The sequence below is a fragment of the Phacochoerus africanus genome, chromosome 15 (assembly GCF_016906955.1).
Source record: "Phacochoerus africanus isolate WHEZ1 chromosome 15, ROS_Pafr_v1, whole genome shotgun sequence".
NCBI classification, from domain to species: Eukaryota; Metazoa; Chordata; class Mammalia; order Artiodactyla; family Suidae; genus Phacochoerus; species Phacochoerus africanus.
In genome coordinates this window covers 52,839,086-52,862,840 of record NC_062558.1, presented here as the reverse complement: position 1 = coordinate 52,862,840, position 23,755 = coordinate 52,839,086, and the positions used below count along the sequence as shown (strand labels likewise).

At 38.0% G+C, this 23,755-nt stretch overlaps 1 protein-coding gene across 2 annotated transcripts in view; it reads left to right on the top strand.

Moving 5' to 3' along the window:
* CHRM3 (cholinergic receptor muscarinic 3) overlaps window positions 1–23,755 on the top strand; it is a 543,147-nt gene that overhangs the window by 220,935 nt on the left and 298,457 nt on the right. For both annotated transcript variants that reach the window (XM_047762513.1, XM_047762514.1), the window contains exon 3: window positions 19,068–19,130. The gene's annotated coding sequence lies outside the window, so the exon portion shown is untranslated. The remainder of the gene's footprint in view (window positions 1–19,067; window positions 19,131–23,755) is intronic.

Genomic DNA, 23,755 nt, shown 5'->3' with positions numbered 1-23,755 from the left:
CAAAGTTTGTCGGTTCCATTGCTCAGTTCCAGAGAAAATGTGGCAATTTTCAGCAGAACAAAAGTTTTAAATATAAAACTATTAGACATACTGTTTGCACAAAGTTTTCTAACTTCTCAGATTCGACACCTGTGTATAGCAGTTCAGTTCAAAATTGTTTTTCTTATAGAGCCCCATTTTTTCTTCATTTGCTAATTGCAAAAATCATGGGACACTGAAAAATACTATAAATTGAAATACAGTGATTATTTTCCAGCGTTTTTGAAGCATAATTTTTTATCTATAAATCTCACATATTTAAGTTGCACATATATGTATACATGAAATTTATATATATATGTGAATATATGTATATATGAAAATGTATATATGAAAACCATCAACAAAAGTAAGATAATGAGAATGTTTTGTCACTTTTTAATGTGTTATAATGTTGGAATTCTTTGTAATTCCTCCCTTTCACCTCCCACATTTCATTCCCCACTACTAGGAAACCATTGATGTGCTTTCGGTTAATATAGATTAGTTTGCATTTTCTAAAATTTGATATAAATGGAATCCTGTAATAGGTACATTTTATTTTATTTTATTTTATTTTTTTATTTATTTTTTTGTCTTTGTTGTTGTTGTTGTTGTTGCTATTTCTTGGGCCGCTCCCGCGGCATATGGAGGTTCCCAGGCCACGGGTCGAATCGGAGCTGTAGCCACCGGCCTACGCCAGAGCCACAGCAACGCGGGATCTAAGCCGCGTCTGCAACCTACACCACAGCTCACGGCAACGCCGGATCGTTAACCCACTGAGCAAGGGCAGGGACCGAACCCGCCACCTCATGGTTCTTAGTCGGATTCATTAACCACTGCGCCACGACGGGAACTCCAGGTACATTTTTTTGATCTAGCTTTTTTCATTCAGCATACTTACTTTGAAACTTATTCATATTTTTGTGTGTTTCAATAGTTTATTCCTTCTTGTTGCTTATTATTCTTTCATTATGCAGTTACACTATGATTGTTTATCCATATTCACCTCTAGCATGACATTTGCCTTGTTTCTAGCACTGAGTTGTTAAAATAAGTCTGCTCTGAATGTTTGTGTACATGTCCTTGTACGAAAATGCTTCCATTTCTCTTAAATACCCAGGATTAAAACGTTTGAGTCATACAGAAGGTGTATATTTAACTTTTGAGGAAACTCCCACACTAGTCTTCAATGTGGTTATTAATTTTACCTTCCCAGGAGCAGTTGAGAGTTCCAGTTGCTCTACATCCTTGCTAAAGCTCACTATGATAAGTGTTTTTACCTTTAGCTATTTTAGCACATGTGCAGTGGTACTTATTTTTACTTGCATTTCCCTAATGGCTCATGATTTTGAACATCTTTTTATATTGCTTATTTAATATTTGTATATTTCCTTTAGCAAAGTGTCCTTTGAAATATTTTGTTCAGATTTTCTGTTGACTGGGTTGTTCATTCTGTTATTAAGTATACTTCACCTACTTCAGGTATAGTTCTATAAATCAAAACTTAGAGCTACTTTGATGCTGTTTTATTTTATTGAAGTATAGTTGATTTACATGTTGTATTAATTTCTGCTGTACAGCAAAGTAATTCACTTATACATATATACAAATATATTGTTTTTCATATTCTTTTCCATTATCATTTATCACAGGATATTGAATTGTTCCCTGTGCCGTACAGTAGGACCTTGTTTGTCCATTCCGTATATACTAGCTTGCATCTCCTAATCCCAACCTCCCAATCCATCCTTCCCCCTCTCCAACTCCCATCCCCCGCCTTGACAAATACAAGCCTGTTCTCTGTGTCTGGAGTCTGTTGATTTCATAGACAAGTTCATCTGTATAATATTTTAGATTCCATATATAAGTGATATCATATGGTATTTGTCTTTATGTGTCTGACTTATTTCACTTAGTATGATAATCTCTAGGTCCATCCATGTTGCTGCAAATAGCATCCTTTCATTCTTGTTCTTTGGCTGAGTAGTATTCCACTGCACATATGTACCACATCTTCTTTATAATTTGATGCTATTTAAGTCACCTTTTTATCCATACATCCATCAAACTAAATTTCTATATCCTTTCAAATTAATATTAAAAGAATGGCGCAAAATGTGAACCATTTCTAGTATTACTATTTGTGCTTCAAGAACTGATAGCACTATTTATGCTTATTTTTTAATGTATATGCTTTGTATGTATGAGATTGTAATTTCTTCTCAAATGGTGTATTGCTGCCCCACTTCTCATGCCTTGGTTATCAAGTTCTTTTGAATGCTGCTCCATATCTGCAGTTTATTGCTTTATGTATAAAGCCTTGTAGCTTTATATAGATACAGTAATAGATAAAACTTGCCAGGCACTCAGCTCCTCTAAGCCCTTTACATACATTAAACAAAATAGTCGTCATAACAATACTATTGTGGGTGTACTATTGTGATCCCATTTAGAAAAGAAAAAACTCAGTCACAGAAGGGAAAGACATCTGCCCAAGATCATGAGTAAGGCATGATCAAGGCAGAGCTGGGATACACATCAGGCTGGCTGGTTCCCATATGCACAGTCTCTGCTTATCTTAAACGCTTAAGTTTTTCTTTTAAAAAAGTATTATGGACAATAATTTTTATTAGCAAGGTATAAATCATACCTGAATCTCCCTCTTCAGTTAACCCTTGTACAAAAAAATAAATTTCAGTTTTATCTTATTTCCCTTTTTAAGCAATGAAATTGCCTAAATGTACCTGTGAGGAAAGAAAACAATGTTTAGCTTACTGGAAAAATCTGTAAATTGTAAACTGAATTCTTTTCCATTATGCAAATTAAATATGATACACTCTTACATGATCGTCTTCACAACATGACTTTCAAGAGTGTAGCATCATCTAAACAGACATTCCATTAGGCATTGGCTAAATCCAAAGTTCGTAAGTGGAATTTTTGCATCAGAGCAAATTTAAGGTGGGTCATTTCTCTATGTATTCAGTGTAGATAAAATTCTGTAACATGGCAAATTTGGACAGATCTACCTAAAACTTACTGTCAATAGGTTATAATTAAGAGGTGTCTGATACTGATGTTGGTGAAAAATGAAGTAAAGAGAAAATGGAATAGATGTTAAGGATTCTGAGTATAATTTATAAAATTCTACTTTATGTAAATATGCAAATAGACTCATTCATAAAGTGACTTAACCACTAGGTCATGGAGCTAGGACTGGTATCGCAGGCTTCTCTAACCTCGATCTCTGCCTCTATCATTTCCTTGTGAACTTGGCAATAAACTTCTCTTTCTGTTTGAAGATATTCAGAAATGGAAGCACATTCTCTTTTTTTTAATCATAAATCTCAGTATTTTATCTCATCAATGGGACAATCACAAGTTCAGCTGCCCTAACCTTCTCAGAAGGGAGATTCTTTAGAAAACATATGCCAGATTTTCAATTTTAGTTTAACTAGTCTGTCACAAGACGTGATGCCACATATCATTTTGCAGCTTTGGCTAATTTCTGTTAGGTAATTTTATTAATTGATAGATAGCTGTAGTATGCATTTATGTGTATTGCCACTTCTGTAAATCAAAGATCTCAACACATTCTGAGTTTTGCAAAGTCTTCTTTATGATTTAAAACTTTTCCTTAAATCAGAAAATATCTTTTTCCTCATTGAGTAAATTGCCTGCCCTCTTCTTCAGACAGATAAGAAAAAAGCAATCAAACCCACAGATAAACAGAAACCAGCCTGTTCCTCACTGCCTGCCAAACTCACTCTTCATTGTACACTTAGAGAGATCAGCCTGGACAGGGTCTTGTTTGCTATCCCAGAAGCGGCTTCATTTCTTTCTTTCCTTCTTTTCTTCTTTCTTTCTTTCTTTCTTTCTTTCTTTCTTTCTTTCTTTCTTTCTTTCTTTTTCTTTCTTTCTTTTCCTTTCTTCTTTTTCCTTCTTTCTTTCTTCCTTTCTTTCTCTTCCTTTCCTCTCCTCTCTTTCTTTCTCTCTCTCTCTTTCTTCTTTCTTCTTCTTTCTTTATTCTTCTTTCTTTCTTTCTTTCTTTCTTTCTTCTTCCTTCTTTCCTTCCTTTCCTTCCTTTCTTTCCTTTCTTTCTTTCTTTTTTTCCTTCTCTATCGCTTCTTTTCCCGTTCCCTGCAGGATGCACCTAAAAGAATGCTGACTGACCATTGTCACACACTTAATATTTCTGGACTCACCATGGAATTTACTCCCCACTCTATGCTCCTCTGTGAGGTGAGATAGGATTAACTCACCCCACAGCTATGTGGAGTTGCACTGGAGGGGAAGCCCCAGTTCTGGAGCTTGTCAGCCTAGGTTCAAAGGCTGCCCCTCACCACGTGTGTCACTTGCGGAAGCTGCTTGAACCTTCTAGATCTTGAGTTTTCCTTCTCAGGTACACAGGATAAGAGCACCCTTGCCACTAAGTTATCATGAGAATTACTTGAGGGAATTTATGAAAACCATCCAGAATATGTTAAGTGCTGGGTAGGTATGCTCTTTTTCTTTTTTGGCTGTAAACTCAAGATTAGAAGATTGCTACCTAAAATCATATTGCAAAATAGTCAGATGTGATTTGGGGTGTTCTCTCATCGGATTCCATGTGACCCTGCCAAACACTTCCAGGGGGGAACTAAGCAGGGAGTCACGAGGCAATGTGACTTTCATGCAGCCCCGGTTTTCACTGAGCCAAGTTCAAACTGCAGTTACTGTGCATGAGCAGAGGCTGAGGGTCTGCTCCTTCTTAAGACTGTTTCTGCCCTGTTGCACATTATCTCTGAGTAACTGATGCCCTGAAGGAGAACAAGCAACTTCAGAGCAACACATGGCTGTGATTTCTAAAAGTAGAATTAAGACAATGTGCATCTGTACGCATATTTAAATATAGGGTTTGTAGTTGTAGAAAAATGAGGATCACACATATTATGTATTTTTAAAATCTCCCAGCCTCAAGCACTACATAATATAACATCATTCACAATGGGTCTTCATGCAGATATACAAAGCCAAAGCCTAAGTAGTTCTAGACCTCAAAACAAGTAACATTAATTGATGAAAGGTCTATAGGTACAAGAGAAGTGAAAACAAAGGGACCATAAGGTGAAGAAAAGCAAATGTCTGTCACTGCGTGTATGTGTATCTGTCTGTCTGTCTTTGTCTCTCTCCCTCGATTGGTCTTTCTGTGTATGTGTTTTTCTTACCTGTCTCGTTCTGTCTCTCTGTCTCTCTCTCTGTCTTTCTGTCCTACACATATGCACACATACACATATTCATGACTCTAATCACTAGTCAGAAATGTAGTCGCTGCAGTAATAATCAAGATGCAGCATCACATGTAAGAGAAAAGGATAAGCACAGGGAAGCTAAGTATCTCTTTACTTAGCCCTGCTTTCTTCAAGAGCAGGTTTTGTGTCTCAGACTAACTGGTTACACTTAGCAAAAATTAATCTCCCATGAGTCTGACTTCTGAAGAAATGTGCAAGCTGGGAAAGTGGCTTTACTGGGGGGGAAAATTGCAGTCGATCCCTTACAATTCAACAAATCAACTAGTCAATTGAATATTATTGGGGCAAAAAAATCAAAAGATACAAAAGAACAATGTTACATGTAGTATGAAACTTGAGACAAAATAAAAATCCGGTTTTAAGGATTCATCATATTATATTTGTGGGATAGTTGTTGTCACATCACACTAGGAAGATATGGAAGTAATTGTTATGATTTTAATACTTACTCAGAGAAAAGGCTTGTACCAAGCCCAGGAAAAATAAATCTTGAACTTAATTTCCTACATCCTTTTCTAACCAGTACCTTTCATTCCTGGGGATTTGTACTGCCCTTCTAGGTTGTCAAAATGCCCAGCTCCTACTTCATCCAACAAAACTTGTATTCTCTCAGTATGCCTTATATAATTAAAGAAAAACAGTATGCTTTAATCCATAAAAAAATGGAAACGATTTCATGGATTACAGAAATAGTTACATTTAGAGTATTTTTGAATCCCTAAATGAGTGTCTAATAGCCAAATATTTAGATAATCTCTTTCAAAGTAATTTCAGACACAATGGGATTCGTGTATTTTTAAAAGCAAAAAGTAATACAAAGGTTTTATAGTCAAACAAAAATACTCTTCTATTAGGTGGAAAAGTATTCACTTCTTTCAAGTGTCCATAAGATGGGAAAAAGTGAATACAGTTTTTCAGGTGTTACTAATTATTTGGTTGATTATTTCTTAATAAAACTCATTTTTTTCATAGCAACTATCATTTTTATTGAAATATAGTTGATTTCAAATATTGTGTTAGTTTCAGGCATGCAGCAAAGAGATTCAGTTACACATACATATGAATGGATAAAGATAATATATTACATATATACAGTGGAATATTACTCAGCCATAAAAAGCTGAATAATTGTTTATTGCTGCAAATAATGCCATTTGCAGCAACACGGGTGGACCTAGAGATTATCATACTAAGAGAAGTAAGTCAGAGAAAGAAAAATATCATATGATATCACTTATATGTGGAATCTAAAAATGATACAAATGACCTTATTTACAAAACAGAAATAGACTTACAAACCTGGAAATCAAACTTGTGGTTCACTAGTGGAGTTTTATTAGGGTCTGATTATTTTCTTCTTCTTTTACCTTGCCCATGATTTCAGTGGGGTAATTTCAGAAAAATGGGTGTTACTGGAATAAGACTATTTCTGTAAAATCCAAATGGACCCTTCTGAGGGAAGACAAGGAACTCTCCATGCTCTCAACCATCAATCAGGAATAAGCTCCTCCCCTCCCCAGCCCCTGGGGCTCCCTCAAGGTGGGAGACATGACACTGGTGGAGTATAACCTGGGGAAAAAAAAGAGAAAGAGAGAGAAAAAAGTGAAACAAATCCCTGTGATCTATAACTAAAACTAACCCAGTGTTATAAATCAACTATACTTTGGTTAAACAAATAATGAGAACTCCCTCTGCTCCTCTGTCATTGACACTGTTGGATCTTCCAGATTGCTTCTGACTCAGAAAGACCAGGATCTAGCTTTGCTTATTGGAAGGCATTGATTGTTCAACTACACACACAGCCTAGGACAGTATAGAACTTCCATAGATATTTTCAGAATTTTAATTTGGGTAAGCAAAAATGAACTAAGGAGAGTCACAGTGGGTTAAGGTTCTGGCATTGCTGTCAGCTGTAGTATGGTTTTGCAGACGAAGCTCAGATCCCACATGGCTGTGGCTGTGACATAGGCTGGCAGCTGCAGCTCTGATTTGACCCCTAGCCTGGGAACATTCATGTACCATGAGTGCAGCCCTAAAAAGCAAAAAAAAAAAAAAACCACAACACTAAGGAGAGTCAGATATCTTAAGTGGGAAGGAAGAATGATGCTGCATGCATAATACAACCCTATTCATTAGTATATAGGGCATACTCCCTGATGGCATCCTTTTGTTCCATGACTTGCACCCAAACTGAGGGCAGTCTTTTAACAGTGATTGCAGCAAGCATTTCTTTCCCTAAACTCCAGGAAGCCAGGACCCTTTCTTACATGTCAGTTTTATAGTGAGATGTTGGAATCCATGTATGACTTTTGAAAATGAAACCTACATCACAGCCCAGAATAAAAATAACCATTATTCAACTCCCAAAGTAACAACCAGTACTAACATTTTGATCTATAAGTTGAATCATATGAAATTGCTGATAATTGACTGTTTTGGATCTACTCAATCAGCAAATTCTTTTGGTTAAAACTGCTTTTCTGTGTCTTTTTAAAGATTATTATATGCATGTATTTATGCTTATAAGATTGTGGATATGTTTTTCCAGACAATTTATACCTAGGTTTTTTTTTCCCTCTTAATGTAATATAGAAGATATTTTGCCATGTAACTGTTCTTTAAAAACGTAATTTTTAAATGAGAGTTACTTTTAAGGAGCGCCTCTGTCTGTGTATTTGCTTCATAGATTCAGAGTTCTGGGCTCCAGGAGGGCTGTTACTGAGCAATATGTGTTAACCATTTACCAACCAAAGGCATTGCTTAAGGCAGCAGGAAAAAGCAATATTAGCTCAGGCTATTTGAGCACTTTCTGAAAGACATTTACGAAGAAAAACTCCAGGGAAACTGATTAAATATGTTATTTACACCACCAACAGTATTATGTTTCCTGAGAACAGCTGCACAATAGAAATTGCCAAAATTATAACTCATCACATCAAAATTGACCTTTCCATATATTTAAGAGGTTGGAATTTTAGCTACATAATGTTTCAGGAGCTCATTAGATTTTCGAGTGTGTATCTAAGAATGTCACAGTTGCATTTCAAAGTATGGTATTTGAAAATATGTATTTATAAATATTATTATTGAATTTTTTTTCTATCCCAGATCAATTACTTTTTGTTTTATAATGTAGAATGCACTATTCCCTCTTCAGGAAGATATATATATTTTTCATGATGTTGTAGGGTTTATGAATTTTGAGAGAAATATTTATCTAGACTCAAGAGCAAATTCGTTTTCAAGCTAGGCTAGACTCTGAAGAATAGATCTTTTTTTTTTTCTTTCCTCCTGTTCTGAGGAAGAGAAGGATCCTGAGCTGTTTGTGCAACATGGCGTTTATCCTGCTTCCCCTAAGAAAACTTCATCTGGCCAAACAAATTGGGAGAAACAAGAGCCAGGCTATATCCGCCTGGAGGAAATGGACAAGGCCTAGCTCAGGTTTAACATTTCAGAGTAATCCTGTTGTAAAGATAATGATAACATAGTATTTAAGCCAGTATTTCCCAAATTTATTTGAGCACCAAATTTCTTTTTGGAATATTGTGGAGCTCCTGAGACTTCAGGTGAAGTCTAGAAAATACATAGCACCTATCCATAGTCCTTTGATTGCTTGATTTTGCTTCCTCTAAACATGGTCATCTTGTTCACTTTTTAGAATCCAGACAGTTAAGGTGGCTCTCTGCTGAAATGCCAGCAAGAGTTATTTTTATAAAAATGATAAACATTGTGTCAAAATCTGCCATGTGACATTTAAATATCAATATTTTTAACAGGCATAATTATATACAGCACTGTAAATGATGTAGCATTCTAATATTAATTTCTATTGTGCTATCTACAGAACAGAAACAGATTCACAGACATGGAGAACAGACTTGCGGTTGCCAAGGGGGAGGGGGAGGGAGTGGGATGGACTGGGAGTCTGGGGTTAGTAGATGCAAACTGTTATTTTTAGAATGGATAAGCAAGGAGGTCCTACTGTACAGCACAGGGAACTATAGCCAATCTCTTGGGATAGACAATGATGGAGATAATATGAGAAGAAGAATGTGTATATATGTATGATTGGGTCACTTTGCTGTACAGCAGAAATGGACACAGCATTGTGAATCAACTATACTTTAAAAAAATCAGAGCTTAATAAAGCAGAATATAAATAGATAAATAAATAAATTTCCCTTGTGTTCCTTGCATACACCAAATGGATGATAAATTGTAGACAGCATGACGATGGAAAGAGTAGAATTTTTTTTTTTTTTTCAAAAAAATCACACACATTCTCATCATTTAAACAGCCACATTATCATTTCTCTGTAGTATTTTCTTTCTCTTTTTAACAAGGTGCAGGTGTTTTAATCACTCCTCTGAGGTAAGTCGATGATTTTAACTTTAGGCTGTGGATGAGAATACCAAGGCACTAAATCAGGTGACTTCCCAGAACCATGGAGTTCCTATAGTGGCTCAGTGGGTTAAGAACCCGTCTAGTATCCATGAGGATGCAGGATTGATCCCTGGCCTCACTCAGTGGATTAAAGGGTGCCGAGTTGCCATGAGCTGTGGTATAGGTCACAGACATGGCTCGGATCTGGTGTTGCTATGGCTGTGGCATGGGCCAGCAGCTGCTTCTCCAATTCAACCCCTAGCCTGGGAACTTCCAATGCCACAGGTGCAGTCCCCTCACCCCCCAAAAAACTTTCCAGAACCAGATTAGCTACTGCTGAAGACATGGCATGGAAATTTCCTGAGTCTTGAAGAAAAAATGGAAAACAAAGAAAGAACTTTATTCTCCAAACAAGCAAATTCTAGGCATGGAGGAAAATATGCCTTTATTATTATTTATTTTAATTTTTTAAAAACATATTGGCTTAGGTGTTTTAAACGGATATCTTTACTAACTCTCGACCATCTCATTGATTCCAAAGTGTAATTCATGAGTTTGGCTATCTCATTACTAAGAAGATTTCTTGGATGGCAGATTTGCCAGTGGTCCTTTAAGGTACTTCTCTGATTCCTGATGAAAGCAGGCAAAAAAATATCCTTTATAAGGTACATTTTTCCCTTTAAAATTGGATTCTTGAAACCCTATGAACACTATAATTTAATCATACTCTGTAAAACTGTTTTGACCAAAAATACAAAATACTTCTTCCTGGCTTTCACATTGATATTGTGACTCAACCTCAGAGAGAGCACAAAAGAGAGACAGATAGAGATTTAAAGACTATTATTGTTAAGCCCCCTGAGTTGACTGCTAAAAGGTTGCCTGAAAAAAAAGATGATTAACATTTCCAGGCATCTGAACCCAGCCATGTCTGGCTGAATATCAGCATTTTAAAGCTATGATATTATTTATAAAATTAAGGAACTCAAGACTGGACCTTTACCTTTGTTGCAGATTTTTTTTTTTTTTAACTTTTCAGGAAACCATTTGTTGAGTTAGACATTTATTTTTTAAGTTACAATTTTTATGGGGAAAGTATAGCCATGACTTTTAAATTAGAATGTGTTTTTACATGTACTGAAAGGAGCATTTACTCATTTTTTTAAATAGCTGCACCCAGAGCATTTGAAAGTTCCCAGGCCAGGAAGTGGATTGAATCTGAGCCACAGCTGCGACCTGTGCTGCAACTGCAGCAACACTGGGATGCTGGGATCAAACCTGTACCTCCACAGCAACCCAAGCCACTGTAGTAGGATTTTTTTTTCTTTTTTTCTCTTTTTAAGGTCGCACTCAGGGCATATGGAGGTTCCCAGGCTAGGGGTAGAATCAGAGCTGTGGCCTACACCACAGAGGCCTACACCACAACCCCAGCAATGCCAGAGCAGAGCCACATCTGTGACCTACACCGCAGCTCACAGTAACGCCAGATCCTTAATCCACTGAGAGAGGCCAGGGATTGAACCCATGTCCTCATGGATACTAGTTGGACTCATTACCCATGAGCCAAATAGGAACTCCTTTAGTAGGATTCTTAACCCACTGTGCCTCCTCATTTTCACTTAATAAAACACAGGCCTTTAAAAATCCTATCTCTGAATAATTATGTTGCTTTTCTAAAATATATTTTTCCAAGGGTCATTTCCCTTTTATGACACAGCATTAGAACATTGGCCAAAGGTTGTTTCTAGTCTGCCCTTGGTACAAACTGCCCCTGAGAACCAGCAGATAATAAAGAGATACAGCTGAGAACACTGTTTTTCTTGCCAAAAAAATCAGACTTATTGATTGATCAATATAGATAGACAGAGATAATATCCAATTACAGTGAGGAAAGTGGGAAGCAAAATTGCTAAATCTTTTTGCTAATTAACTAGCGTTATTTACTAAAATAAACGTGATGACCCTAGGACCTATAAATTTTAGTTTTAGAAATATATAACTACAAAAATTAACATACATGTACAGAGACACAAGGACTGCTATTGTTAAACTGTTTTTGGTAGAAAAAAGGAAATGATCCTAATCCCACAAACAGTGAAAGGACTGAGCAAATGATGGCACATCCATGCCGAGGTGGAGTCATCAGCTTTTACAAAGTATGTGTTAGATCCATAGGGATGGAGGAGTAATTTCTGCCATGTTGTTTAGTGAGAAGAACATATTCATAATAATATAAATGGCAGGATAATAGTAAAGGAAATGGGCAGGGTTGAATGAAACGAGAAAATACATGGGATGATAAACTTCAAACTGTTAACATTCGAAGGATTGAATTTGGAAGTGAGAATGGGGGAAGACAAAATCATTCTTTTTTTCCCCTTCTGTAACATGGTATTGTTTGATTTATTAAATAAACTTTATTACCTTATAACTTAAAAGAAAAACACTTTATTATGAATTATTTTATAGGAAGGGTCATTTGATCCTGTTTCTAAACGGCTAGGTTGCCTGGAATTCAGGCTAACATAGATAGAGGACGAAGGACAAAAAAATTAATGGCAGACCCAGGGTGAACATGACAGCCCCCTGCCCCTTCGCATTCCTCCCACTCTGTCTCCATAGGGTCCATAGAATTATAGACCATAGTCTTCTAAGCTTACCCACAAATGCATATATCAATCCATAAATAGCTCTCTGCCTCCATGATGAATAAAAAGGTAGAAAATAATAGTGTTTCTGGATAAAAAGGGAAGTGAAAGTTTGTAACCCATGGCTCTGCTTTTTCCCCCACCTCAATTCTACTGGTAATACAGAGCAACTACTTTCTGACCATCCTGTCTTGCCAGGTTTAGAGAGATGATGAATCACATTACTCTTTCACTCTTTAATTCAGATGTAAGTCCTACATGATATCCAATGGTCTGAGTTGCCTTAAAATTAGTTATGTTATTAAAGGAGCTAAGGTTTCAAAATGTGTGTGTGTGTTATCCTTATACTGAAAGGTGTTAGCCAACAGGGGTGTTTCTCTTTTGTCATCAGACATGTTCTACATAAAGGTCAAATTTTATTTTAAATACACCCCTTGGAAGCCAAGGATAAAAATTCAGAAATGGTGTGATTTGGGTTAAGTGATTCTTATTTCTTTTCAGCTTCAACATTCTATGGTTTTTAAAGAAAAGTAAAAGCTAAAACTACAGGTAAAACTAGACATAATCTCCTGTAGGCTTCTGTTCACTGCAGAACTGAATATAAAATTGGGAGTGCATTAGTCATCTAGGGCTGCTATTGCAAAATACCAGAGGTGCTTCATCTACAGAAATTTCTTCTTTCATTAGTTCTAGAGGCTGGTGGGCCAAGATCAAGATGCCAGCAGGGTTGGTCTCTGGGGAGGCCTTTGTCCTGGGCTCATAGACAGTGCCTTCTCAGTGTATCCTTGTGTGGCCTTTGTTCTATACATAGAGGGAGGGAAGGGGAGAGGGTGTGAAGGAGGGAGCTTGTTCCCAAGGGCACTGGGTGTCTCGTCCTCTTATGAGGACACCAGTCCTATGGGATTACGGGCCCCAACCTTACAAAATCACAGTGGGCGTTAGAGCTTAAACCTCTTACTTTCAGGAGGACAGAACAGGGAGAATAATAAGCATAGGATACTACATTTTATATTTTATGCTCTTTCTGCTTTCTAAGTTTTCACTGCATCTTTCAGTAAAAGCAATAAATTGAAGTGACATTTAACTGCTGTTCAAGCCAGCAGCTGTAATCTATAAAGTCTGATTTTATAAAGTCATGCATTATTTTGTTAAATTGCTAAAATGTCTTTATGTTTAACACTTTATGCAAAATATATACATATATCTTTCTAAAGAGTTATATTTAAAACTGTCTTTTTAAGTTTTTCTTTTACTTTTAAAACAGCTTTAAGGCTGAAAGAACTCTTTAAAGCTCAGATGTTAAAAGTCATCAGGTTCTTATTTAACTGGCACTTAGAAATAGTAGTTAGGTGTCAAGTACTTTGTTATTTATGATTTATAAAAAATTAAAATATAGAAGAATACAAAAATCACACCAGAAAGAACCAACCAACAAGCATTGATATTTTTAGTGAAATAAAATTCCCTTCACTTCTCTGTGAACATAGAGCAAAAGGTGAAATTATAAAGTTTGTGTAATACTCTTCACCCTGTTTTATGTCGAGTTGAATTTAGCCTCGAACTGGTGTCTGAACAGTGTGAGATTAGGTTTGCTGCTAGTGGATGGGTCCTTTTCTGTAGATGGAGGTAACATCTTCTTCTCCCATTAAGACTCTCTGCCGCAATCAAATGGAGAACAACGTCTTTCACTTAACTGTATGTTGATAATGCTTTGAATTTCTAGAACTCTTGGTGTAATGAGACTTTGTAAGAGTCTCAGTGTCCATTCCTATAGGCCTCAGGCCCAGGGTGTTATAAAAATTGAAAACTGTTAGCCTGCAAGTCTCAGGCCTACCAAGTCTCTGTGTAGGAAAGGAGAAGGTTCATCTTCTCCATTAGTGGCTTCTTGGAGAATCTCTAAGACATAGATTTCTACAGGGGAGGCCTTGGCTAGAGACAGTATGTAATTTATCCTCCTCAAATCCTGGCTTTGCTCTCTTCATTCTTATTTAAATGTAGATGCCCCCTCCCTCCACCCCAGCACACCTCCTCTGTTGGCAAGAGACTTAATAATCTGCTCCACCATGACCAGTCCCCTTGCTGTCAAACTAAACTTTGCCCATGTTCTCAACTACTGGTTGAGGCCTTGTCCACATAAATGATCCGCCAGGTTGTCTACCCTCCTGCTTAACAAGTATTAAACCTGCCTGGAAGACCTCTGAAACTGTGCTCCCCTTCAGCCAACCTGGCCCACTCCGCATTATTCTGAGTTTGCAGGGTCTCCTTAGACTGAAAACAAACAAACAAACAAAAACCACAAATGCGCAACCTACAAGTTGAGAATTATGTTTTATTCAGCAGCCATTCTGAGGACTTAAACCCAGGAAACAGCCTCTGAGGGATGGCGCCAAGGAGGTGAGGGAGGACCAGGGTGTAGAGGAGCTTTTTTTTTTTTTTTTTTTTTTGTCTTTTTAGGGCCACACCCACGGCATATGGAGGTTCCCAGGCTAGGGGTCTCATCAGAGCTGTTGCTGCCAGTCTACGCCAGAGCGACAGCAATGCCAGATCCGAGCCACTTCTGCGACCTACACCACAGCTCACGGCAACGCCAGATCCTTAACCCACTGAGGGAGGCCAGGGATCAAACCCACAACCTCATGGTTCCTAGTCAGATTCATTTCCCCTGCGCCACGATGGGAACTCCCTAGAGGAGCTTTTCAAAAACAAAACCATACAAAAAACCAAGGCTGTCTGTAGCAGCACCAAAAGATTATTCTTAATTAAAGAAAAACACACATCTCAAGTTAAGGAATTTAGTCCTTTTCTATATAGGAAGATGCAAGAGTCCGAGTTCATTGAACTCATTTCTTTGATAAGCACCTTGGTGCCAATATCCTGCTTTGCTCCATCCCAAATCCCCTCAGGGTGAATAGCTGGGGGCAGCTGCAGTGGTTGATAGCTTGATGCCACAACACCCCCCCTTTTTTTAATGATTTTTACTTTTTCCATTATAGCTGGTTTACAGTTTTCTGTCAATTTTCTTCTGTACAATAAGGTGACCCAGTCACACATACATATATACATTCTTTTTCTCACATTATCATGCTCTATCATAAGTGACTAGATACAGTTCCCAGTGCTATACAGCAGGATCTCATTGCTTATCCATACAACCTTTATTTACTGATGTGGCAGGTGACATTCTTTATCCACATGCTGTAGTCAAGGGTGATGACAACACTCCTTGATTTAAAAAAAAAAAAAAAAAACTCCCAAAGCATTGATTTTCTTTAGCTCCAAAATGCCATTCCCATTTACTGTCTCTTCCCGTTGTGCTCTCAGGAATACCCAGGTAGAGCCAGTCTATCTTAGAGCACTTGGTATCCACCGAGAACTCTTGTACTGCTCTGACCCAGGCCTGTTGGTCCAAACAAAACAACTTAAGATCCTTGTAGAAATTGATGGACCAATTGATCCTCACTGACTACTTGTCCTTGGGCTCATCATATTCAATGAGGAATCTATGATGAAATTTGATACTGGCACACCCCATATGGCAGAAAACCTCTATTTGTTAGAGAGGAGGGACAGAAATGACTCTATCTTCCCACTGAAGTGTTGTTTGATGACTTAGGCATCACTTCCTCTAGTTGAAATAGGAAGATTAATATACTGTTGAATTTTCTCTTGAAGTTCCATCATAGAGATACCATTTCCTAAAGATGCTAGCATCTAAAAGAAGCAAGGCAATTAGTGGAAAGAGACAGACAGCCTGGATTCAAGTGACCTACCTCTGCTCACTCACGCCCTTAGCCTCAGTTCGATTGTGTGTAAGATGAATGGAACTCATGAAAAGATTAGCTTCACCATCTCCTTCCCTAGGAAACACTCCTCAGACAGGTCCTCCCAAGACAGGAGCAGTCTGAGAGACCTCCCTTGGATGAAGTGCCCTCCTTTTGCCAAAAGGAGAAGAGGGTCCCTTGATTGAGAGCCCAGCACTGCAGGTAGTAACAGAGGGAGAGGCTCTAAAGAGAGGAGGGGGACATCGAGCCGGCAAAGTGGCTGATGTTCTCTAGGATGGATGCATCTCAAACTAGGAAGACCCAACGGTGTTTTTTTCTTTTCTTTTCTTTTTTTCTCAATCCTTTGCAGATTGAGACATGTAAAATACCAATCTGTAAAATACACCCTCAGAGGAGTTCCTGGAGTCCTTGCTAAGGAAATCCCTCCGCATATGCACCTCAGATCCCTCCACTTCTCACCTCATAGTCTTTTCTCATCCTTCTGTCATCTGACGTGACCTCCATCTCTCTAGAAACTTCAAGGTCCTCCTTTTAAAAATCCAGTAATAGGAGTTCTGGTTGTTGTGCAATGGGATCGGCAGCATCTTGGGAGAGCTCGGGTGCAGGTTGCATCCCTGGCCAGGCACAGTGGATTAAGGATCCGGCACTGCCACAGCTGCGGCTTAGGTTGCAACCACAGCTCAGATCTGATCCCTGGCCCCAGAACTCCATATGTCACCAGGCAGCCAAAACAAAACAAAACAAAACAAAAACAGTAGTATCTTATTAGGTCTCATCTTCAAGCTCTCCTGGATCACTTACTGTTCCTTCTGGATGGATGTCCTTGGCAAGAACACACTTCCCTTCCATCCTCCTCTTCTCATGGATCTTGGTGCCTTTTTCTTTCTCTGGGTCACCCTTCTAAGAGAGATGCTTTTCTAAGGTTCTGTCCCAATGTCAGGCTTTGTACACTTTAAAACTGAATATCAGTGCCCAAAGAGGGGTGAGGGCATTTTTCTTTAGGATTTGATTATATCTCAAGATTGCAATGTATCTGATAAGGGGCTGAAATCCAAAAGGTATTTTAAAAACTCTTAAACTAAATGTCAAAAAAGCCAAGCAATCTGATTTAGAAAATGGACAGAAGACCTGAAGAAACACATTTCCAAAGAAGACATACAGGTAGCCAAAAGGTACATGATTAGTTCAACATCGCTAACCATCAGGGAAATGCAAATCAGAACCACAGTGAGATACCACCCCACACCTGTCAGATGGCCATGATCAAAAAGTCAAGAAATAGCAAGAGTTGGCAAGGATGTGGAGAAAAGGAAACCCTTGTGCACTGTTGATGGGAATGTAAATTGCTGCAGCCACTGTGGAAAACCATATAGAGGGAGTTCCTGTCGTGGCGCAGTGGTTAATGAATCCAACTAGGAACCATGAGGTTGCGGGTTCAGTCCCTGCCCTTGCTCAGTGGGTTAACGATCCGGTGTTGCCGTGAGCTGTGGTGTAGGTTGCAGACGTGGCTCGGATCCTGCGTTGCTGTGGCTCTGGTGTAGGCCGGTGGCTACAGCTCCAATTAGACCCCTAGCCTGGGAACCTCCATATGCCGCAGAAGTGGCCCAAAGAAATAGCAAAAAGACAAAAAAAAAAAAAAACATATAGAGGTTCCTCAAAAAATTAAAAATAGAACTGTCACATGATCCAGCAATTCCACTTCTGGGTATTTACCCAGAGAAAATGAAAATACTAATTTGAAAAGATATATGTACCCCTATGTTCACTGCAGCATGGTTTACAATAACCAAGATATGGCAGCAACTGAATTGTGTATTGATAGAGGAATGGATAAAGAAGATGTAGTATCCTGGACTATTACTCAGCCATAAAAAATAATGAGATTTTGCCATTTGTGACAACATGGACGTGCCTAGAGGATATTATGCTAAGTGAAATAAACCATAGAGAGTAAAACAAATACCATGTGAATTCACTTATAGGTGAAATGTTGAAAATAGTATGTGTACATGTATGTGTAACTGGGTCACCATGCTGTACAGTAGAAAAAAATTGTATTGGGGAAATAACAATTTTAAAAAGTTAAAAAAATTAAACATAAAAATGAAAAACAAATGGACAAAATAGAAGAGAAACAGACTCATAAATGCAAAACTGGTGGTCACAGGAGGGGAGGGGGTGGGGGAACAGGTGAAGTAAGTGAAGAGGATCAAGAGGGACAAACTTCCAATTGTAAAATAAGTCACAGTGGTATAATGTACAACATAGGAAATGTGGTCAATAATATTGTAACAACTTTGTATGGTGGCGAGTGATAACTAGACTTATTGTGATTATTTCATAATGTGTTAAAATTTCGAATCACTGTTGTACACCTAAAACTGATGCAATACTGTATGTCAATTATAATTCAATTTATAAAGATTTGATTCTATCCCTGTATGAGAAGTCAACTAATCCTAAGGTAACATTATGTATATACTTCCAGTAGTGTCTGGGAGAAAATGGTGGACTGGAAAGTCTAAAAGATCATTCCTGTGACTTCTCTTTGAAAGTATACAGTGCTAACTTATTTGCTAAAAACAGGAAAGGACCATTACTAACATGTATAATTAAGGGATGCGCAGCTTCTTTTGTTTTCTCTTCTTTGTATTCTTTCATTGTGACTGGAGCTTTGGCAGGTATGAGAAACTATAGAAAGAGCCTTTCATCCAGAGTCAGTAGATGTGTTTCTTTCACCAATAACAGGTACCTTAACTCTCTGACCACCTGTGTCTTCATCAGTTACATGAGTTTTTTGGGCACTATGAGCTATGAAATCACTTTCTAGAATGTTCTGTCATGTTCTTACATTTCCTCAAATCACTGTGTGTAACCTGTTGGCTTCACCTCTTCCATGGTCTTGGCTATATGTAAATCCCATTTTCTTATTCTCTTCTAGCACCTGTGTTCTGATTAGAGGCAAAATAAATGACATTCAAAACTTCCACTAAGGTACTATAAGGTAAGATCTTTTTTGAGTTCAGTTCTTTGCTTTAAAAAAGAGGGCTTATGGCTTGATCTATCAGAAGAGATTAAGGAGGAATAGGAATTTCTGTGTTGGTGTTTTTCAATACAATTTATAATTGTTACTGTGTGTATCTTTATATATATATGTATACACACACACAGAGTCATGCTCAATTTATTGTCTTAATAAAAATACTTTTTTCCTTATTTGCTCAACATTGAAGGCATTTGTTGAAATATGAAATAAGTTGATTTTATGTGAAATACTCATTTCTATCTTAACTGTAGTGATATAAGGATTTTTGAAATGGTGCAAAATGTTTGAATTTTTAGCAAATAGAGGACCTTATAGCTTGTCTAGTTCATAGAAGCTCAATTATTATCTGTTGATTTATAGCGCATTATTCAGAAGCCTATACCAAAACTGATTGTGAATCTAAAGAAAACCAATCTTGTGGAAAAGTTCAATCCTTTGCAAATACTATTTGTTGATGATGCTGTTTCTATTCATCAGACAGTACAAAGAGCCTACCCAATATTCATTCTCCCCTCCTCCTTTTTGAAAAATTCGTAGAGCTTTGAAGGACAATAAGACTTTCAAAACTCCTTTCTGCAGCCACATGACTCAGCTCTGGCTAATGAGTTCTGAGCGATGGGCCCTGCAGAGGACTTCCCTTCCCAAATTCATTCCCTTCCTGAATTAAAAGAGAAGAACTTAAGGAGGAGAATATATCCTTTGTTATTACCCCATCTTCCTACCTAGAAAGCAGTTCTAGAATTTGTAACTGCAGGGTTTTAATTTGTGGAAGTGGTTGAGTGATGATACAGAGAGGTCCATGTCATTGAAAGAAGAATTTATTACTTGCATTTCCTGAGAGAAAGGCACACTCCATGAAGGGCCACCTGGGGAAGCACCAGGTTTGTCAAGAGGCAGAATACAGGAATGAGGAGAAAAGTCAAGATCAGAGTCTTTATTGGGCTTTCCTTGGGAAAGGCAAGGCAGGGCAGGATAAACAGATGAGGATTGGCCAGTAAGAATGCTGTAGGTGGTTCCTAAAGTGTAGGTAGTCTCTAATAGCCTGGCATCTCACCCTGGGTTATTTTAGGTCAGGGGAAATATTAGCTTGGTGTGTGAGAATTAGATAAGAAGGTGGATGGGACTGTGGACTCAGGATGGTTTGGTTTACATATGAAAGATGTGCTCCAAGAGAAGCCCTTTGCTATTTCTAAGAATTGGCTAGCCTTCAGAGGGGAAGATCCTCCCTGGCCAGCAAGATTTTAGGATGTCAAAACATATAAAATATAGAAAATAAAAAACATGATTAAATATAAAGCATAGCCTCCATCTTGTAATCACAAAGGCAAAAGCCACAACCAGGGTATTAAAGCAGAAAAATCAAAGGAGCTTGATACCTGGATGATATTCATGAGCTCTTAAGGAGCCCACCATTAGATTTATTTTTCTTTTCTTTTTTATTTTCTTTTCTTTGGGGGGGGGGGGCCATACGCAGGGCATATGGAGGTTCCCAGACCAGGGGATGAATTGGAGCTGTAGCTGCCACTGGCCACAGCCACAGCCACAACAATGCTGGATCTGAGCCTCATTTGCAACCTACACTACAGCTCATGGCAATGACGGATCCTTAACCCACTAAATGAGGCCAGGGATTAAACCCAAGTCCCCAAGTTCGTTACTGCTTAGCCACGATGGGAACTCCTCAGATTTCTTCTTGTGTAAGACAAATAAACCCCTAACTTAGACAAGCTTCTTAGATCTTCTGATACTCAGAGCTGAATGCAGACTTAGCGGATTCTTGCATTCAGATCTGGGAATGATGCTAGACATACTTCTATACCTTCTTTACTTCTTTACTTCCTTACTTCTATACCTTATTTAATCTTCACAGTAGTGCCATCAGGACAAATATTATTATCCCCATTTTACAGATGGGGAAACTGATGTTTTGAGATGTTAAGAACTTTGTCCTGTGATATTAAGTGTTAAAGGCAAGGTTTGAACATGGACCTATCACGTGCCCTTCCCTGTACTCTCAATTCTGGTCTCTACATTATTGTGCCAAGAGTCTGTGCCATTGCTTATTATATTTGATGGTTAGTCAGTGGCATCAGCAATGCACTAATACTTAGAATTTTCTTCAGTAACACAGAAATTCCACTAGATTATCCATTTATAGAACCAAGTGAACTGAGGCTATTCAATATTTTTGAAAGAAAGAAAGAAAGAAAGAAAGAAAGAGAGAGAGAGAGAAAGAAAGAGAGAGAGAAAGAGAGAAAACTCTGGTTTGGGGAAATCAGGATGAAGTTAAATTGTCTGTGAAAACAGGTGAAGGAAATACTAATTTCAAGTTTCTTTTTTTTGCTTTTTGTTCTGTTAAAATAAAAGTTTAGGACTAATGGACTAAATATGTCCACCAACACTCAGCTTTTAAGCTACAGCCCTAATATTAAATACTCTCTTTCTAATAGGCTCCATTACTTCACTCATATTTAGTAGGTGCAGAAAAAATGCAGGTAAAAGATAAATTATATAATAAAATTCACTTCCAAAGAAAGCCATGCAAGATATTGAATAAGGTACTGAGCTGAATCAGAAGAGGAGGTGCTAGATAATGGAAAAGTCCCTGGACTGGAAAATAGGAGACAGGAAATGCAGGTGACAGCCAGCTCTTTGGAGGCTTAAAAAAGCTACTTCACCTCTCTGGACCTTTGTTCTTTATTTATAAATGGAGGGTGTGTGATATTCTGATATTTTCTTAATATAAAATAATAGCTTACCTTGTTGGATGCCTTTTGCTAATACAGGGAAATGTTGTGTCTACTAAAGCCAACTTTTTTCTTTTGGCCATTGAACTAGAGTTATCAGTTATTTTTCTTTGCCTTTCCTTTATTTCAAATATCCTGAAATTCTTAATTTCTTTCTGTCTCTTCTGTTACCACCCTACTCCAAGTCATCATTCTGTCTTGCCTGGACCACTGCATAAACTTCCTGATGGGCTCTTGACTTCCATTCTTGCCATTCCCCAAATTCATTCTGTTTGCCATGACCAGTGTCTGGGGAACCTAGGTCAGAGCTTGTTATTCTCCTGTCCAAGACCTGCTCAAAACCCTTCAACTTCTTCTTCTGCATTTAGAGGAAAACTTAGATGCACCATGACCATGATCAGGTTTCTCTTTGTGCCTTTTCTCCCCTGAGTCCTCAACTCCACTGGCCCTGTCTTTGATTTTGTCCCTTGGATGCTTCTCTGTGTTCTTTTTGCCCACTGCGTCCCTGGCTTACATGGCTCAATCCCTGGCCTCTCCCATTTAGATCTCAGCTGCCAAGATCTTCCCTAACCATTCTTTCTGCATGAACCCTATCCCAGGCACCCAAATTTAATTCGTTTTAAAAACTAGAAGTTTTTTGTTTTGTTTTGTTTTTTGTATTCAAAATTACTTTATTATTTTTTAATAGTTATTTCCCCAATACAATTATTTTTTCTACTGTGTAGCATGGTGACCCAGTTACACATACATGTACACATACTATTTTCACACATTATCATGCACCATCATAAGTGACTAGACATAGTTCCCAGTGCTATACAGCAGGATCTCATTGCCAATCCATGCCAAAGGCAATAGTTTGAATCTATTACCTCCAAGCTCCCCCTTGGCAACCACAAGTCTATTCTGCAAGTCCATGATTTTCTTTTCTGTGGAAAGCTTTATTTGTGCCATATATTAGATTCCAGATATGTGATATCATATGGTATTTGTCTTTCTCTTTCTGACTTACATCACTCAGTATGAGAATCTCTAGTTCCATCCATGTTGCTGCAAATGGCATTATTTCGTTCTTTTTTATGGCCAAATAATATTCCATTGTGTATATATACCATATCTTCCTAATCCAGTCATCTGTCAATGGACATTTGGGTTGTAAAAACTAGAAGTTATGGGGAGTTAACTTCAGTGATTAACGAAACTGACTAGCATCCATGAGGACGCGGGTTCAATCCCTGGCCTCACTCAGTGGGTTAGGGATCCATCATTGCCTTGAGCTGTGGAGTAGGTCACAGACATGTCTCGGACCCAGCGTTGCCATGGCTGTGGCGTAGGCCAGTGGCTATGGCTCTGATTGGACCCCTAGCCTGGGAGCCTCCATATACCTCCAAAGCGGCCCTTAAAAAAAAAAAAAGATAATAAAAAAACAAAAACTGGAAATTTTATTTTGAAGGTATATTAAAATACCTCATATAGAAAAAATACTTATTTGTGTAGCTTAGGGATTTAGGCAAGACATGAAGAATTTTGATACATTTGTTTATGGTTTGTTGTTTATCTTTCTCTGTAGTGTGATCTCATCTCCTTGAGGGCAGGCCATTATCTTTTCTTCACAGACAAAACCACAGTGCCCATAAAGATACCTGTTCTGTGCAAGAAGATTAGTAGATATTTATTGGATGAGTGAATGTAGAGTCAGGAAATGCCTTAAGTACAATATCCCAAAAGAAATTAAGTAGTGCTTATAGATGTCCCAGTGGGTCTATTGCTTAGACCAGAAAGAAGGGTTACATTCCTGGGCATATATCCAGAGAAAACCATAATTTGAAAAGATAC